The sequence below is a fragment of the Nycticebus coucang genome, chromosome 9 (assembly GCF_027406575.1).
Source record: "Nycticebus coucang isolate mNycCou1 chromosome 9, mNycCou1.pri, whole genome shotgun sequence".
Classification (NCBI taxonomy): domain Eukaryota; kingdom Metazoa; phylum Chordata; class Mammalia; order Primates; family Lorisidae; genus Nycticebus; species Nycticebus coucang.
The window spans coordinates 52,115,807-52,128,019 of record NC_069788.1 but is presented as its reverse complement, the minus strand read 5'-3'; the positions used below and the strand labels follow the sequence as shown (position 1 = coordinate 52,128,019).

Below are 12,213 nucleotides of genomic sequence, written 5' to 3'. Positions count from 1 at the left end.
AACCAATAGAAATAATAGGATCAAAACCTCTGTCTCCAAAACTAAATGTTAGTGATCATGGTGATGGCATCTTTTCCTTTTATGACTAACCAAAGATGACTACCTTGTATCTTCGAGTTATTTGTTTTAACCGAAAAGGCGGAGCCGGCGAGTCTTTAGAAAAGCAGCCTGGTCCAAGGCGGGGTTTCTCAACTTCACTGGAAGTTCCCTGCTCCTGTAGCCCAGCAACATTAACCTGTGTCCCTCTCTGGATGCTTATTCTGTTTCAATGCATCATGTTTATTCCAGATTGAGTTGTAAGTTCCTTGTGGTGTGAGATCACATTCAGTGGCTCTCTGGTGCCTGGCACATTCAACCTGAGGATTTAATAAACATTTCTTAAGTAAATGGCTGACTGATGATAGATTGCCTCACTGACATTTCCTGCTGTGCTCCATTTCCTTACCAGCTGTGCACTGGTTCTTTTTTTGTTTGCCTCTCCATATGCATTATTTACTCTCCTCTAAGCCCCACCAAAAGGCTGATCTCTATGAACTCTGCAGGAAACCAAACTTTTCCCTCTACTCTCTTAAAGTGTTTTTTTTTTCTTCATCTTTATTTTTTGGCTGGGCCTGAGGTTTAAATTGGCGTAAGTCAGATGAAAGGAAACTCAAACGGTTAGAGTTGAACACTTATATACTTAGTTGGACAAAGAGTAGCAACTTGTGAAAATGTGACAAGGCAAAGGAACTTGAACTAGAGAAGTTAATTAGGTGAAAAGGTGACTAGGAAGATAAGGATTAGTTCCTATGTACAGATTTCCCTTGGCCTTAACTTTTTATCCTTGATGACAAGAATGAAATTTTCCTTCTAGCATACAGAGGATATCTTTTACATGAGAATTTCATCTACTGCTTTTAAGAAGGTCAGAGTGCTTGTTAAGTGGCTTTAACTCAAAATAGTCAATAAGTCAGAGCAGTAAATTTGGGGGTAGCATGTTCCAAATCCTTAAACTGCACAGGGTGGGAGAAGAGACAGGTCAGAGTATTATAACCCTGGTGGATCTGGTTATACTAATCTCTGGAACCTATGAGTATCATCTTATTTGTCAAAAAAGCACTTTGCAGATGTGATTAAGTTGAAGATATTCAGATGAGGGGATTATCATGATAATCAGGGTGGTCCCTAACTACAAGCACTTGTATTCATATAAGGGGAAGGCAGAGGGAGAGGAGGTGGCCCTGCAGGCAGAGACAAAAGCAACATAGCCACAAGTCAAGGAATACTGACAACCACCACAAGCTGGAAATGGCAAGGAATAGTTTCTCCTTTTGGAGCTTTCCCACACCTTGATTTTTTCCCCAGTGAAACTGAGTTCAGACTTTTGGAATCCAGAACTATGACGATCAATCTCTTGTTGTAACTCACCAACTTTAAGGTGATTTGTGTTACAGAAGCCGTAGGAAACTAATACGTGTACACTCGTCATTTGCCCTTGCTCCTTCAGGCTTGGGTGGCAATGTTTTCCTACAGTTGTTAGACGCTGGTGTTCCACTTGCCTTTGGTTATACTTTCTTCAGTTAGTGTGCCATCAGTTTCTTTTTTGTTCTTTTTTAGAGATAGGGATCTCACCCAGGCTGGAGTGCAATTGTGTGGTCATAGCTCACTGCAGGCTTGAACTCCTGGGCTCAAATCATCCTCCCCACTCAGCTTTTTGAGTAGCTTGGATTATAGGCACATGCCACCTTGCCTGGTTTGCCATCAGTTTCTCACTGGGACTCTGTCTGCCAAGAGATGGAGTAAAGAAAATAAAGGACCAAACATGTAGTGGTCCCTGCAAATACCTTTTTTCACCAATAGAGTCACCCTTTGGTTCCTCATCCTCTTGGGCAGTGTTGGGCCCATTGATTGGTTCCTCAGAACTGTGGTTCCAGATTTCCCTTGGCCTATAGTATTCTTCTCAGAGCTAAATATCTCAGAAATCAAGATTGAGATGAATCCCCTTTCCCTTGTTTAGGGGTGGTCCATCTATAACCTTGAATGCCCATCTCAGGAAGAGGATGCATTCAAGATAGGCTCTAGAATACATCCCATTGTGAGGTCATTCTTGTTGGTTCTGTTTTCCCTCCCTTCCTCACAATATCTCCATGGTGACAAATCCAGAGAAAGATAAATTTCTCTGACCTTTCTCTTGTTGTATCAAACTATTTCAGGAACAACTCTCTACCCTTAGCTGGAAAGAGGTATACTACCACTAAATTTTTTTTTTTTTTATGGCCCTACATTTTGGCAATCTTCAACTTATCTTTCTAACGTGAATATCACTCCTTATGCATATATAGAGAAAATGTTTCATACAAGCAAGAAAACTTATCCCAAATCGTATTAACTTAATACTAGCTGAGCTTAGCTGTTTATTTGTTTTATTTTTTATTTTTTTTTTGTAATTAAATCTATCTGGCTATCCAATCCTTTTTTTTTTTTTATTGTTGGGGATTCATTGAGGGTACAATAAGCCAGGTTACACTGATTGCAATTGTTAGGTAAAGTCCCTCTTGCAATCATGTCTTGCCCCCATAAAGTGTGACACACACCAAGGCCCCACCCCCCTCCCTCACTACCACTAAAATTTAATAATCACAGTTTACAGATGAAAGTGTTAATTCGTTGATTTTTTTTCTCAACATTTAACTTGCTCTGTTATAGTTCTTAAACCTTTAGCAACTGCCAGTGCTTTCCAGCATGGATAGAACACAGAAGGAAAGAAGAGGAAGCAAAGTAATTATGCATGCTTTAACAGTATGTCTTGTTCCAATCCAGCAAGTAGGCATGCTTTTAATTTTACAACGTGCTTCTGTAGTACAGCCCGAACTTCTGTAGAGAAACAATTTGATTTCCAGTTGAAATCATGACCTGTGGGCTCAGATCAGGATGGTGGGATGGTCACTCCACAGAGACAGGATGGATGCCCCACTGCCATTCAAAGTTTAGATGTTAAGACTAGTGACACACACCAAGAGGGTAAGAAAAGATTTATTATCCACACACTGAGACTTTATAGGGAGAGCATGAGAGGTTCCCAAACTGGTTGAAAATATCTGGAGAGAGGGAAGTGATTTTTATTCTTGCTTGGGGTTTTATAATAGTTACAGGGTGGGATGAAGCTTCTGCACTCAAGGCAGGGATTGTGTGGTTTCAACAACTCCCACACCTCCACCCTTCTCTCACCAAGGGAGAGAGTATCCAGGCTTTCTTATCAGCTTGTCCAGATGTAGTACAGAAAGGGAAGAGGGGGTGGCTTGAAAGCTGTCAGCAGTTAACTATAAATAATGAAAACAGACTCTTAAGTACAAGTGGTTTCTTCATGAAGTTTCAAGAGGGTTGTAGAAAATAACTCATTATAAAGGAGGTGGATAAATATCAGATGTCAAGGACAGAGAGCCAGTAGCTAAACTAATGATTTTGTATATCACATGCTGATATTTATACAATCCTCTTTCTCAGCTGTTAAAACTGTAGAAAGGAGCAGTAATAAAGATTAAGAAGGAGAAGCAATAAAGATTAAGGAAAATTCCTTAATTAAAGAACTGTTTCTTCCAAATATTTATTAGCCCTTGAAGACAAAGAGACATTCCTGTTTTGTAGTACAAGTAACAAAGGATCAAGCATACAGATGACAGGCAGTTTCCAGGCTGGAAGGAGAGGGGTCTTTGTGGCTTTTGCTTCGAAAACTTTCTGTCCCAGATCTTTCTATGTTTGCTTCTTCTCATCCTTCAGGACTATGGGAGAGTCTATTTTCTAAAAATCTCCACAGACATATTTCCAATCTCAAATGTTCATTTAGAAATTTGCTACTCTCCGGCAAAAAGTGGAGCCTACTCTCGCACCACCCCCACCCCAACCTGGCTGGAATTTTGTTACTGCATCCATGAATAGCATTTGACAGAAGTGCCAATGAGTGGCTTCCAGGGGTAATTCATAGAAAGTGAGATGCCATTTGATAGCTGGCACTGCCTCAGGTTGCTCACCCTTGGAACACATCTACCACGATGTGGGTAATATGCCTTCTTTTTCTATATTTTGGAAGAGGTTTAGTAATATAGGTACTAGTTCTTCTTTAAAGGTTTGGTAGAATTCTGATGTAAAGCCATCTGGGCTTTTCTTTTTAGGGAGATTTTGTATAGTTGATGCTATTTCAGAACTTGATATAGGCCTGTTCAACATTTCCACTTCGTTCTGACTAAGTCTTGGTAGGTGGCGTACTTCCAGGTATTGGTCAATTTCTTTCAGATTTTCATATTTCTGAGAATAGAGTTTCTTGGAGTATTCATTAAGCATTTTTTAAATTTCTGAGGGGTCTGTTGTTATTTCATCGTTACCATTTCTGATTGATGAAATTAGAGATTTTACTCTTTTTTTCCTCGTTAAGTTGGCCAAAGGTTTATCTATTTTATTGACCTTTTCAAAAAACCAACTTTTGGATTTATTGATCTGTCGTATAATTCTTTTGTTTTCAATTTCATTTAATTCTGCTCTTATTTTGGTGATTTCTTTTCTTCTGCTGGGTTTGGGGTTGGAATGTTCTTCCTTCTCCAGTTGCTTGAGATGTCCCATTAAGTTATTAACTTCCTCTCTTTCCGTTTTCTTGAGGAAGGCTTGCAGTGCTATAAATTTCCCTCTGAGGACTGCCTTTGCAGTATCCCAGAGGTTCTGATAATTCATGTCTTCATTGTTGTTTTGTTCCAAAAATTTGGTGATTTCCTTCTTAATCTTGTCTATAACCCATCTATCCTTCAGCATAAGGTTATTAGCTTCCATGTTTTTGTATGGGTATGCAGGTTCCTGTTGTTATTGAGTTCAACTTTTATTCCATGATGGTCTGAGAAGATGCAAGGAATAATTTCTATTTTTTTAAATTTGCTGAGGTTAGATTTGTGGCCTAGGATGTGGTCGATTTTGGAGTATGTTCTGTGGGCTGATGAGAAGAATGTGTATTCAGTTTTGTTGGGATGAAATGTTCTGTAGATGTCTGTTAAGTCCAGATGTTGAATGGTTAACTTTAAATCTAAAGTTTCTTTGCTTAGCTTCTTTTTGGAGGATCTATCCAGGACTGCTAAAGGGTTGTTAAAATCTCCAACTAATATGGAACTGGAGGAAATCAAGTTGCTCATGTCTGTTAGAGTTTCTCTTACAAATTGAGGTGCATTCTGGTTGGGTACATAAATATTAATAATTGAAATCTCATCATATTGAGTATTACCTTCATCCTTATCCTTCCTTATTTCGGTTGGTTTAAAGCCTATTGCGTCTGCGAATAGGATTGCAATGCCTGCTTTTTTTTGCTTTCCATTTGCCTGGAGTATAGATGACCATCACTTCACCTTGAGTCTATATTTGTCTTTTAATGTAAGATGCGATTCTTGCATGCAGCAGATATCTGGCTTGAGTTTTTGTATCCAGCCAGCCAACCTGTGCCTCTTTAGAGGACAATTTAAACCATTCACATTAATTGAGAATATTGATAAGCCTTTTGAGAGTCTGATGGACATTTTTAATCCATTTGCAACTGTGGAAGTTGGAATTTGATCAAAATTTTCTGGGTGGGTTTACTTTTGTGGTGGAGGATTATGCTGGTCTTTATGGAGGACAGGTCTGAGAATATCCTGGAGAGCTGGTTTAATTATGGCAAATTTCTTCAACATGTGAATGTCATTGAGGTATTTAATTTCTCCGTCATAAATGAAACTCCATTTAGCTGGACACAGGATCCTGGGTTGAAAGTTATTTTGTTTTGGGAGATTAAAAGTCGATGACCATCCTCTTCTAGCTTGAAAGGTTTGAGCAGCGAGATCTGCCGTTATTCTAATATTCTTCCCCTTGTAGTTGATGGTTTTCTTTCATCTGGCTGCTTTCAGAATTTTCTCCTTCATATTAACTTTAGTGAAATTGATTATTATATGTCTAGGGGGTGTCTTATTTGGGTTGAGTCATGCTGGAGTTCTGAAACTGTCTGCTATCTGAATTTGAGAATCTCTTGGCATGTCTGGAATGTTCTTTTTCATAATCTCATGGAGAAGAGACTCTGTGCCTTGTGAAGCCACTTCTTTGCTTTCAGGGATCCCTATAAGACGAATATTGATTTTCTTCTAATTATCCCAGAGCTATCTAAGAGAGTGATCTGTTTTTGCCCTCCATTTCTTTTCCTCTTTGAGAGTTTGGGAGCGTTCAAAAGCTTTATCTTCAATGTCGGAAATCCTTTCTTCTGCCTGCTCCATTCTGTTACTGAGGGATTCTACTGTTTCTGAGATCTTTGAGGGCTGCAACTTCTTGTCTCAATGTGTCAAAATCTTTGGTCATTTGGTCTTTGAATTAGTTGAATTCTTGAGATTATCTTTTGGGTTACTGCTTGGAATTCTAATTCGATCTTATTTGCTATCCAGATTCTGAATTCGATTTCTGACATCTCAGCTATTTGTGCAAGGGATCTTGTGCTATGTATGCCCCATTGATCCTTGGGAGAGTTGATCTACTCTGATTATCCATATTGCCAGAGTTTTTCTGTTGATTTCGCCTCATGATTGTTTTTCACCATTGCCTCTGGCCATCCTCAGAGAGGGGAGTTGTCTTTCCAAGATTAGACCCCAGCGGGATCACTCTGTTGTTGCTGGATCTTTGTAGGGAGTGACCCTGTGTAGCTCCTCTGGGGCTGACCCAGCTAGGGAGCTCTGGTTGTGGGAGCAGCTCCAGAGTGTGACACACCCGGATCCAGCAACAGGGTGGGGGGTGGTGCACACAGTTCTGTGAGTGCCTAGCACCCTGTGACTTTGGCACAGAGAGCCCAAGGCTCCAGCAGTCTCCAGCCAGGAGAAGGGCTCCCCACGGAGGCACAGAGGGCTCCAGAGGGCATGTAGCTACCAGAGTCCCTGGCCAGACGAGCAGGCCGGTGTAGAGGCAGGGAGGGTACAGGAGGGAGGACCCAGGGTTGCGTGGCTCCCGCAGTTCCAGTCAGGGCGTGCAGAGGCCTGGCAGGTGCTGGTTGGAGTCTCGGTTCCCCACACAGCTCTTACTGAGTTCCGGGCGGGCACTGATCGCAGTTGTGGTGCAGCTCCTTGTTGTTATCTGTCCAATTCCTGGAGAACTGTGTGGTCACAATATTCAAACACCAGGTGGAGCCTCCGCTTCCTCCTGAAGACCTCCAGGAGGGTGACCAAGCACTCAAGGGGTGCTTGAGTCAGGTTCTGCAGCCGGGAAGTCCAAGATCAAGATGCCAGTGCTGGTGTCTGGCTGGAGCTGCTCTCTGCGTCCAAGATGGTGCCTTGCTGCTGTGTCCTTACAAGGGTGGAGCCTAAGGAAGCTGGAAGGCATCTGCTCCAGAGATGCCCACCATCCCTGAGCGCCACCTGCCGTGTGCCGTCCGCCTGGGGCAATGGCCCGGGTCCCTCGCAGGCGCTGCTGCGGGACCTGCAGCAGCGGAGCTCGCCAACACGACTGCCGCAGATGTCCCCACCACCGTTAGGCCCACCATTTGCTTTTTTATTTTTTTACATTTTTTAATATTTACCAATAATATTTACCAAATATTTTAATTATTTTTACCAATCTCTTAGAACTTCACTATGATTTGATCAATGTCTTAATGGCACATTAGCTTTGATTTTGTATTTTTCACAGTTCATAGTCAAAACTTTATTTTGTATTGTAGTAATGAGTTTTTTAGAGTATAGTGCACAGATCACCAGCATCTCCTGTAAGCTTATTAGAAATGCTAAATCCTAGACCTCTCCCAAGACCTCCTGAATCAGTAAAAAGATCATTAATGATTTATAAGTACTTTAAAATTTAAGTGGCACCCCAAATTGTTTCTTAGCAAATTTATGGTCATATATGCCAGATTTGTACAGCAGTTCCCTACTTATCCATAGTTTCCCTTTCTAAGTGGTTTCAGTTTCCTGTAGTCAATCACTATTCAAAAATATTAAATAGAAAATTCCAGAAATAAACAATTCATAAGTTTTAAATTGCACTGTATTCTGAGTAACGTGATAAAATCTCATATTGTTGTGCTCTGTCCCACCTTGGATATGAATCATCCATTTGTTCACGACATTGTCTGATTCTAGTAACCAACTACCAACATTGCCATGCTTCCATGGTCCAGGATCACTCCAAGTAGATGATCCTTCTGAGGCATTGTCAGAAGGTCATTAGTAGCATAACATGCTGTTATGATGCCTGCATCATTCACTTCATCTCATCACCTAGACATTTTATCATTTTATATAAGTACAAGAAGGATGAATATAATACAATAAGCTATTTTGAGAGAGAAGAAGGGAGAGGGAACATATTTGTATTACTTTTATGACAGTATATTATAATTGTTTTGCTTTATTATTAGTAATTATTCCTCTCTTACTGTGCCTAATTTATAAATTAAAATTTATCATAAATATGTATGTATAGAAAAGAAATCATACTGTATAGATAGGGTTCAAAATTCTCTCCGGTTCTGGACATACATGGAGTATCTTACAACCTGATACCTGTGGATAAGATGGGACTACCATAGTATTAACTTATACTAAAAATTTTGGTCACTGCATGTGAATTTTATTTTTTGTATAATAGATTAGATGAAATTGTCTTATGATCATTTACTTTCTCTAAATTGAACATTATGTGCTTAAAAAATGAAAATTGTCCAGCTAAAATTTTATAGAGATCTTCAAAAATACTAAAACTCATGTATCCAGCCTTTTCAGTCTTGGTATTATCTTTTTCTTTTCTTATTTTACCCATACTTTGTAATTAAAGTATTTTATCCATACTTTTTAATTGTACTTGTACTTGTAAACAAGTTTTTGGTAAATTAATAAAGTGAATGAATTGCTTTTAGCTAACTTTATTCATCAGTTTTTGTCTGATTTATGACAAATTGGTTTTGAGTGGATAGGCCTGACTCCACAGAAGTAAAGTTTTGTTGAGAGATGGTGAAAAGAATCCATTTCAGAAAGCTTAACAATATTCATTTTATAATTCTATAGATTTCTGATGTACAGAGATGTTAAAAACCTGAAGTTTCATTGATAGTAAGTGGTAGTGCTGAGACTTCATCCCAATCTAACGATAATGCTGGTCTCTTTCCATAAAACCATGATCACTACAGTATAACACTCCATACATAAGCAGTGATGGTTTGTTTTCCTCTTTTTTAAGTGAGGGTACACTTGAAATCTTCTGGTACATTGATTATACAATGAAGAAGTTTACTTTGATGATGATGATGATGATGTAATCTATCTGGATTTGCAAAAGTGTTTGACAAGGAGTGTAAACAAAGGTTATTATTTTCTTAAGACTCATGCTAGGTTTGGGGAACTTTGTGACAGAGAAATGCCATAGTGATAGAGCACTTAGTATATAAAAGAGAAGGTCCAGGTGAGGGAGGCTATTTTGTTCAGCATATAAGAGGGCCATTGGCCCAGGTCTGCAGTGTGCTGCATCAGTGAGAGGCTCCACTGTGGCCCCCCCAGTCTGTTGCTTTCCCGGATGCCACTCCCTGGGCTGGTCTGGCCCAGTGACATGCTGGCAACGTGGCACTGCTCTGAGCAACATCAGAGTCAACATAGCCTGTTTTGGCAGGCACTATGGAGAAATAAAATAAAGTGGAGGAGGTGGTAGAAGAGAATGAAGAGGACTATGAGGTGAAAAAAGTTCTCCACCATCCAGTGGTAAAGGGCAAAGTAGAGCACCTCCTAAAGTGGAAGGGTTTCTTAGAAGAGCACAACACAAGGGAGCCAGAAGAGGACATGGAGTGCCCTGACCTCATTGCTGAGTTTTCTGCAGTCAGAAACAGCGGCAGAGAGATAAATCAGACAGAGGCAGGCTTAAAGCCAATTCTGCTTCTGATGATAGAGACCAAACCAAAGAAGAATCAGAAAAGCCACGAATCTTTGCTCCAGGTTTGGAGCTGGAGCAGATAATTCAGTTAGACTCCAGGAGAGCTTATCTTCCTGATGAAATAGAAAAACTCTGATGAGGCTGACCTGGTTCCTGCCAAGGAAACCAATGTCAAGTGCCCACAGATTGTCATATCCTTCTATGAGGCAAAGCTAATGTGGCATTCTTACCCCTCAGAGGATGATGTCAAAAAAATGACAATAATTAATTCTTCTAAAGAACCAGCCCCTTTCACATCTAGCTGAAGGTTTCAAGCGAGGAGAGAAGGGCTTTTACTTGACACCATAGAAGTGGCGTGAAATGATGTCCTGTGAAGAGCCAGTATAGTTTCTGTGCCCTGCAGCAGCCCAAAGTGCTTTAGAGGCACTCAAACTGTATAGTTTACACACCAAGCCCAGTGAGAGGAAGAGAAATAAATGTTTCAAGGCAATCCATTCTGCACTTTGCTGAGAAAAGCAAAGGGCTGTCTATGGAGGACAAAAATTGCAGAATTGGGTGTGTGGGAGAGCAAAAACTTTCTTCCCAATAGTGTTAACTCTGCATTTTATAGTGTAGCATATGTGTAGTTTTTGGCTATTACTAGTGTATTATTTTGTATGGGAGAGATGGGGTTGGAAATAAGGGAGAATCATTCTCATTAAAATTTGGGGCCTGAGGAAATTGTGAAATAATGGAAAGAACAGACGACTACTAATTTGCTTCTATGTCCATATTTTACCTTTTCAAAACATGTCATTGGCATCACAAATGGAGACTCTGAGAAAGTCTGTTTTTAAATCTGCGAATGCCTGAAACCTATAAGCCAAGGTGTTCAGTGCCTGAGCTTAATTTGATGCTGTTCCCTACAAAGGACTAAGCCAGCTCATCAGTTACCAAAGCTACCATTTTGGAGAAGGAAACTGATTGAGGAAGGAGTCTTTTATTAGAGAGTATACATCAGATCATTCTGTCTTTGAGGTACTAATTCCTGAAATTAAGAGGACCCTTTCTTTTCCAGTTATGAAATTATACTAGGTTGTTCATCCAAGCTACTGGCTGAACTGTTGGGGAAGAGGGTGGTACAGGAGATGGGACAGTTGGGAAGACAAGGACAGAGAACTCTTGGAGTCTTTTGTTTGTTTGAACTTTGAACTCAAAAACCCATGGGTGGCAGGGTTCAGTCACTGGCAGCCCATGTTTCATTGAAACAGTTCAAGAGTTGAATGATTTCAAAAGCCCTGGTCTCAGAAGATTAACCTTTCATACTGGGGTAGTGGTTCACTGTAAAGCACAACAATGACATTAAAAAAAAAAAAAACTTAAAAATTAAATGATATCCAAAATGCTCTGACTTGAATCATAAGATCTATCAGACTTGATATCATCTAGACTTACAACTAGAGCTACATTATTAAGTTGTTTTAGGAATGTGTTAGATTTCTGTGAAAACTTTGTTTAAATGTATACTTCATACCACAGTTTCTATCTTAATAAAACTATAGTTTTATATAAAAAAAAATAGATGACAGATGGTCCATGTTATCATGTAAATTGAAAGAGATGCTTGGCTACGTTTGCATCCTTTTTATTAACAGAAACCTAGTTGGCTGTCCTCTCAGGGGACAGGTGTAAATTTGTCAATTTACTGACAGGCATTGTAATGAGGTAGAAAAACATGAACTCTGTAGCAAGTCAGTGCAGAATTTGAACACTGATTCCAATGCTTCTACTTGATCTTAAGAGTTAAGAAATTTAAGTTTAAATTTAAGAAAAGTTTGCCACTTAAATTTCAATTGTATTGCTATAAAAATAGATATAACAACACGAACATCCTAGGGTTAATTTTGATAAAGGAAGGAGCTAGTGGATGTTATGTGGTCTGATGTGTTGCTATTTAATAAATGGTCATTATTATTACTGTAGTTGTCATCCAGGGCCTAGTCCCAAGTTTTTGAAACTAGATGTGGTCAGAATATAATTGATATAGGGACTAGTTCATAATAACCAGTCATTAAGACTGAAGTGTAAAACTGGTAATTTTTCAACAATAAGAAATGCATCTGTCATGAGGTTTGAAATAGTAAGTACAAACACTGCATTCTCTATAGGAAAAACCAACTTATCAGTACATAAAAATATGGAGGAGAAAATTAGCCTAGAAAAATGTGAAATTCGTGCAAGATTCTGTGATTCAGAATAGTTTGATCATGCTAAAATAACCTGATGTGGATTGTATTAACATTGCCATATGTGCTCCCAGTTCTTTAACCCCCACTTCAAACTCATCTACATACT

At 39.5% G+C, this 12,213-nt stretch overlaps 1 pseudogene; it reads left to right on the top strand.

Moving 5' to 3' along the window:
* The first annotated feature begins 7,287 nt into the window (after positions 1–7,287).
* On the top strand, positions 7,288–10,184 carry LOC128594720 (chromobox protein homolog 1-like; annotated as a pseudogene).
* Positions 10,185–12,213: the final 2,029 nt, after the last annotated feature.